The sequence below is a fragment of the Mesocricetus auratus genome, unplaced genomic scaffold (assembly GCF_017639785.1).
Source record: "Mesocricetus auratus isolate SY011 unplaced genomic scaffold, BCM_Maur_2.0 Super-Scaffold_100014, whole genome shotgun sequence".
Taxonomy (NCBI): Eukaryota; Metazoa; Chordata; class Mammalia; order Rodentia; family Cricetidae; genus Mesocricetus; species Mesocricetus auratus.
The window spans coordinates 66,597,945-66,606,259 of NW_024429197.1; positions in this window are offsets into that span (position 1 = coordinate 66,597,945).

Below are 8,315 nucleotides of genomic sequence, written 5' to 3' on the forward strand. Positions count from 1 at the left end.
CAAACTTAGGGACACTTTGAAAGTAGTGCTGAGAGGAAAGTTCATAGCACTGAGTGCCCACATGAAGAAACTGGGGAATAGTTATACTAGAGAATTAACAGCACAACTGAAAGCTCTAGACCACAAAGAAGCAAATTCACCCAGGAGGAGTAGATGCCAGGAAATAATCAAATTGAGGGCTGAAATCAATCAAGTAGAAACCAGGGAAACATTGCAAAGAATCAATGAAACAAAGAGTTGGTTGTTTGAGAAAATCAACAAGATAGGCAAACCTTTATCCAAACTAACCAAAAGGCAGAGAGAGAGCATGCTAACTAACAAAATCAGAAATGAAAAGGGGGACATAACAACAGACACTGAGGAAATTCAGAGAATCATCAGGTCATACTTTGAAAACCTGTACTCTACAAAATTCAAAAATCTAATGGAAATGGACAATTTTCTGGATATCACTTGCCAAAATTCAATCAAGAACAGATAAGCAAATTTAACAGACCTATAACCCCTATTGAAATAGAAGCAGTCATCAAAAGTCTCCCAACCAAAAAAAAAAAAAAAAAAGCCCAGGCCCAGATGGCTTCAGTGCAGAATTATTCCAGAAATTCAAAGACGAGCTAATTCCAATACTCCTCAATCCTCAAAGTGTTCCACACAATAGAAGCAGGAAGTTCACTGCCAAACTCTTTTTACAAAGCTACAATTACCTTGGTACCCAAGCCACACAAAGACAAAACTAAGAAAGAGAACTATAGACCAATTTCCCTCATGAACATTGATGTAAAAATACTCAGTAAAATACTAGCAAATCGAATCCAAGAACACATCAGAAAAATCATCCACCATGATCAAGTAGGCTTCATCCCAGGAATGCAGGGATGGTTCAACGTATGAAAATCTATCAATGCAATTCACCATATAAACAAACTACAAAGAAAAAAACCAAATGATCATCTCACTAGATGCTGAAAAAGTCTTTGACAAAATCCAACAACATTTCATGATAAAGGTCCTAGACAGACCAGGGATAACAGGAACATACCTGAACACAATAAAAGCAATAAACAGTAAACCAACAGCTAACATCAAACTAAATGTAGAGAAACTCAAATGCAACGAGACAAGTCTGTCCACTCTCTCCATATCTCTTTAATATTGTACTTGAAGTTCTAGGGAAAGCAATAAGACAACAAAAGGAGATCAAGGGATACAAATTGGAAAGGAAGAAGTAAGTCTTTCACTATTTGCAGATGATATGATAGTTTACATAAGTGATCTGAAAAACTCTACAAGGGAACTTATACAGCTGATAAACACCTTCATCAAGGTGGCAAGATACAAGGTTAACTCAAAAAAATTAGCAGTCCTATTGTATACAGACGATAAATAGGCAGAGAAAGAAATCAGAGAAACAGCACCCTTTATAATAGCCACAAATAACATTAAATATCTGGGGATAACACTAAACTAACAAGTGAAAGACCTCTATAGCAAGAACTTTGAGTATCTAAAGAAAGAAATTTAAAAAGATACAAGAAAATGCAAAGATCTCCCATGCTCTTGGATAGGTAGCCATAGTAAAAATGACAATCTTGCCAAAAGGAGTCTACAGATTCACAATCCCCATCAAAATACCGGCACAATACTTCACAGACCTTGAAAGAACAATAATTAACTTTACATGGAAACACAAAAGACCCAACATAGCCAAAATAACCCTGTACAATAAAGGAAATTCTGAAGGCATCACCATCCCTGATTTCAAGCTCTACTATTGAGCTATAGTCCTGAAAACAGCTTGGTATTGGCACAAAAATAGACAGGTAGACCAATGGAAGTAAATTTAAAAACCCTGATAGTAACCCACACACCTACAAACACTCAATTTTTGACAAAGAAGCTAAAATTATACAATGGAAAAAAGAAAGCATCTTCAACAAATGGTGCTGGCATAATTGGATATTGGCATGTAAAAGACTGCAGATAGATCCATGTCCATCGCCATGCACAAAACTTAAGTTCAAATGGATCAAAGACCTCAACATAAATCCAGCCACACTGAATCTTTTAGAGGAGAAAGTGAGAGGTACCCTTGAAATAATTGGTACAGAGACCACTTCCTGAACATAATACCAGTAGCATAGACACTGAGATCCACAATTAACAAATGGGACCTCCTGAAACTAAGAAGTTTCTGTAAGCCAAAGGACACAGTTACCAAGACAAAAAGGCAGTCCACAGAATGGGAAAAGATATTCACTAACCCCACAACTGACAGAGGGCTGATCTCCAAAATTTACGAAGAACTCAGGAAGCAAGTCTCCAAAACACAAAAGTATCCAATCAAAAAGCGGGGTACAGAACTAGAGAATTCTCAATAGAGGAGTCTGCAATGACTGAGAGACACTTGAGAAAGTACTCAACATCCTAAGCCATTAAGGAAATACAAATCAAAACAACTCTGAAATACAATCTCATTCCTGTCAGAATGACTAAAAGCAAAAACACCAATGACAATTTATGCTGGAGAGGATATGGAGAGAGGGGAACACTCCTCCATTGCTGGTAGGAGTGTCAACTTGTACAGTCACTTTGGAAATGAGTATGGATATTCCTCAGGAAAATGGGAATCAGTCTACCACAAGACCCTGCAATTCCACTCTTAGTTATATACCCAAAAGATGCACTTTTATACAACAAGGATGTCTGTTCCACTATGTTAATAGGAGAGTTATTTGTAATAGCCAGAACCTGGAAGCAACCTAGATGCCCCTCAACTGAAAAGTGGATAGAGAAGATGTGGTACATTTACACAATGGAACACCATTCAGCAGGAAAAAAAAAAACAACGGAATCTTGAAATTTGCAGGCAAATGGACAGCACTAGAAGAAACCATTATGAGTGAGGTAACCCAGTCACAAAAAGACAAACATGGTATGTACTCACTCATATATGGACTTTAGACATGGATCAGGGGAGTGCCAGGCTAAAATCCCACTGCCAGAGAGTCTGGAAAACAGGAAAGAACCTAAGAGAGATATGCATAGTACCTCAGAAAAGGGTAATGAGGCAAGAGCTCCTGAGCAGATTGGGAGCTTAGGGGGGAGGGGAGAGGGAGCTGGAAATAGAGAGGGGGAGAAGAGCAGGAGAGAGAAGGTCATGGGGGAGCATGAAGGTTGAAGTTGGGGGAAGAATAGGGGAGAACAGAATGAGAAATAACATTATAGAGGGAGTCATTATAGGTTTGAGCAGAGATCTGGCACCAGTGAGATCTCTAGAGATCTACAAAGATGACACCAACTGGCAAACTAAGCAATAGAGGAGAGACTAACTTAAATTCCCATCCTTGGATGTGAACTTGACGACTTCCTTATTTGCCATTCTAGAACCTTCATCCAGTGACTGATGGATGCAGAGGCAAACACCCACAGCTAAACATTGAACTGAACTCCTGGAAACCAGCGACAGAGAGGAAGGGGTAAAAAAAAAAAATGGGCTAGTGAAACTAACAGAAACAGATGACCTGAACAAGGAGGAGCTCTTGGACCCCAGACCAACAGCTTGGAGGCCAGCATGGGACTGATCCAGTGTCAGTGAAGAGGCCTGGACAATCTATGGAGCCCTGGGCAGTAGATCAGTATGTATCCCTGGCATACAAATGGACTTCGTGTGTCCATACCACAAAGAGGGATGCTCTCTCAGCCTGGACTCTTGGAGGAGGGGGCCCTGCCATGAATGAAATGACAAACTTGGGATATACCCCATGGAGAAGGGAGTGGGGATAGTGTGAGAGGCTGGGGGAACTGGTGGGGAGGTGCGGTAGAGGGGAGGGAGAGGGAGCTGGGATTGACATGTGAAGCAAGCTTCTTTCTAATTAAAAAAATATAATAATAATAATAATAATAAAAGAGTTGATAATAAACTGAAGCAACTGTATCTTTAAAAAAAAAGAGTGCTTACTGCTCCTACAGAGGACCCAGGACCCATATACCCACTTACAACTGACTGCAACTGTGGTTCCTGGGGATCCAATGCTTTTTCTGACCTCATGAGGCTCCTGAGTTCACTCAAACACATACATGTACACACAAAATGAAATAAATAAATCTTCGAGTATCCCCCTGCTACCCAATAATCCCCCCTTCCCAGTTCTCAGTGCCCTAAAACTCACTATGTCAACACACAGCTGTGGTGACTTTCACACTAAATCTATGACATCCCCAGGCACAGGTTGCACAAGCGTACAATAGAAAGCAGGGATTCTTTTCTGTAGTTCCACAAGGTGAGATATGAAAGTGCGCCAGTGCTTCAGGAGCCCTCAAAATATCAGCAGCTGTTTATATTTGCAAGCACAGAAAGTGAATGTGTTAGGAATCATAGACATTTTTTGCTTGACTATAAGAAGCCCCAATGTTGCCGGGCGGTGGTGGCGCACACCTTTAATCCCAGCACTCGGGAGGCAGAGGCAGGCAGATCTCTGTGAGTTCAAGGCCAGGCTGGACCGACAACCTCCAAAACAATACAGGGAAACCCTGTCTCATAAAAACAAAAAAACAACAACAAAAAAAGCCCCAATATGCCTGGACCATGCATTTTGTGTGGAAGAATCATCCACCCTCATTCCTGTGGGTGCACCTGTAGGTCTCATGTCTGCTTTCTAAATCTGTGAACAATTCAGAATGGAGCACTGATGTGTGTGTCACCCCATTACAAACAGAGACGCTAAGAACGTAACTGACTGTGTGAGTGGATTCAACGAAGGTACACTGGTATCATTCCAGGATAATAAGAATTGCTCTTGGGATCCAAAAGCTGAAGGAACATGGAAGAAGCTAAGTAGGATCCAAAACAGCATGGGAAGATTCATCACTTCTATTAACTTGTCAGTCAAAAGAACAATATTAAATACAGGAACATGAAGGGAAAATTAAGCTTTATTTAACTTTCTATGATTCCATCATTCCCTAGGAACCATCTGGATTATTTTTTATTGCTTTGTTTGTGCTGTGTGTGCGTGTGTGTTTATGTGTTTGACAGTGTCTTATTCTGTAGCCACAACTGGCTTGGGAATAACTATGTAAAAATATACTGGGTTGGATAATGCATATAGAATAATTAAATAAACACAATTTTAAAATAACAATAGCAATATTGATGGATCCAGAAAGATTGCTCAGTAGATAAAGAAGCTATTGCCAAGGATGGTGACTGGAGTTCAGTCCCCAGGACCCACATGGTAAAAAGGAAAAAAACTGACTTTTGCAAGTTGTCCATTGACCACATACATGCACCACATACATTGACCACATACCACCACCACAAGTTAATGAGTAAGTGCAATAAAAATTATTTAAAATTTATGGTTTCTGTAGGCAATTTTAAAGGCTCCATCTTCATCCAACCAGGCCTATCTTTATAGCTCACTATATCAGGTAAAACTCTCCAACATGGTGTTCACATGACACCACCTCCAGAATATTCCCTTATAGGTGAGCATTCTACAAATACTCTGTAAGCTGACACCCACCTCCAGAATGTTCTCTTATAGTAGAGTAGTACACTACATATATGTTATCCATAAGCTCACACAGGATACTCTCAAAAGGAAATGAGGATAGTAGTCCACTCTAGGACAGGCTTTTTTTTTTCAACTGCACTGTTCCAGCTCCATATCCATCTACCAATGCCCATTGGCCCTGGTGCTTCTTGGTGTCATAAATTAAGATCCACTCAACTCCAGTATCAACTGAAGCCCAGATAATTTGAACATTAAGAGGGGAAAAATATCTACAATTCAACTTGGGGCCTTTGACTACTTATATGGGCCTTACTTACAAGCAACTTTGGTTATCACTTCAGAGAAGTCTCAGTGATGGTTCCCACCCCAGGACTTCTAATTCCAAAGCATACTGTATAGTGTGAATCATCTACATGTCCGTTTTCTACTCTTTTCATCCCTTTGGTGAGCTGTTGTTCATGTTTCAAAGCCTTTCAAAGGCTCATAATGATGAATTTGGCTGCTGTCAATTTCCCCCCTAATGACACTAGCACCACACAAGTCTTGTCATACTTCCGTTTCAGTGATCCAGGCAGGCTCCATCATCTGTCTTCCACCGCTTCCCTCCCCCTTGTGAGTGCTTTAGCACTGTACAAACCCGCCGCATGGCTTAGCAGATCCATTGAAGCTCAGTGCTGACACTGAGGCACCTGATGAATTAACTCTTCTGTGAACACAGTATTTTCAGCTCAGTGTACAACAAACACTGCCTCACACACACCTAATCCCTCTAGTCTCCAATATTCATAGGACCCTCAGCCAGCAATAACCAAGTGTCTAATGACCACCTAATCCTATATATTGCCTTGGATCATGTAGCCTTTTTCAGCAGGAGGGGTAGGTAGTTATAGCGTGTGTTTTCTTCACTTCCACAGCTATGAGATGGATGTCATCTGTCATCACGTCTATGGCGTCACAAGTGGCCTCACAGAGACTTGTTCACTGAGTACCAAAACTTCCCATTCAGGCAGCTCGGATGTGAAATATTCTCCGGTTACTCTATTTTTCTGTAATGGTATTTGTTAATATTTCGGTGAATTGCGGATTCACCTCTTTTTTTTGAGGGCATGCCCACAGTTACAGAGTGAACCCTATTTTCAAGTAGATGGAGCCCTAGACACCCTACCACAGACACTATATTTTCAAATGAAGCATGGTAACGGCACATATGTCCTGTTAGTATTTGCATGTGGTATACCTCACAAGGACATCCATGTGCTCTGGTCCTAATGCACATCTATGTGCTAAGCTACACTGGGGCGTTTATGTAGCATTCTCTCTTCTTCACTAATGTAGTGTGTTTAAAGCTGTACGAAAGCATCCATGCACAGTGCCGTGAGCTGTCCTCCTGTTCTCTAATGCTCACTATGGCAGTAGTTACATTAGCACTTGTTTCAGGATCAAGTGCACAGCTGTAGTGCATATCCATGTGTATTCTTGCCTAGTAGTTGCTCACACCCTGGCTTACTAGAACATACTTCTGTCCTTCTGTTGTAGTGTATCAACGTGTGCCTCTGTGATGGTACATACCTGTGCATACATGTCACAGTGCATCGTGTGTATTGCTGAAGGAGTACATCCATGTACACTGCCTTTCACAGATATCATGCATACATGTATGGAAACTTACACTAGATCATCAGTGTGTAGATCTATATTCCTGCAGTAATAAATTCCTCATCAAGCTCCAACGCCACAATAACATACTCATTGCACTACTTTCCAGTAGAGTGACAGTAAACTCGCATGTGGTTTACTTGTATTGCAGAATTGCTTCCTGCTGTACTTTTACACAATTTACAGTGTACACGCCCGTTCAGCTTCACTTCTCTACTCCTGTGTGTGCAGTGCTGACCAGGCTCAGCCACACACAGATTTTTACGAGTTCTCGTGTCTACTCTGTTTTCAGGAACATCAGCTTGTGCAGCAGCCGTAGTTCATCAGTATTTGCAAAGATGAGATTCTGTGGCGTTTCTATAATAGGCCTGTGGGCTCTGTTCTTTTTGTGCGTCTGTTGTAGTGTATCGACATGTGCCTCTGTGATGGTGCATACGTGTGCATACATGATGTATACTCTTGTGTGCCCCTGTCTCATACTTCCATACATGCTAATGTAATATGCCCATGAGTCCTGTTGTAGTAATGTATCCATGTCATTCCTGTAAAGGTACGTCTATGTACACTGTGCTCGTGTTGCTCCAAGTCGGCTGTTTTATGACACCATGCACTAGTACTCCTGTAACGCTGAATCCTTCTGAATCTATTACTTGAGTTTCCACGTGTGCTTCTGTTCTGTTGCATCGTTGTGTAGGCAGCTCTACCCATGCATCCATATGTGAAGCTTCAGGAGAGCACACACAATCATTCCTGTGCCATTGGATCTGTATCTATTTCCATGTGTGCTGCAGCACTGGTGCTGTTCACAGAAACCCATGAGTTCTCATATACTAGCAAACACATGGACACATCAGCTGGGACACCAGTGTGCGGTATCTACTTCGACATTAGCACATCTATGGCCGTGCGCCGAGCATAAATAATGAGTTCACATGCCATTCTTTACTATTGAATGGATTCTCACTACTGTTTGTATGGATCTATCTGTGGTGCTGTAGTAGTACATCAACGTGTATGTCCATATTCAGTCCCATATTAGAACATCGAGGTAAACTGATTTACCACTAAAAATATGTGCACTGTTGTTCTAGTACAGGCATGTGCACTCCTGTATGAGTATACCAGTGTGCTTCTTAGTTAATG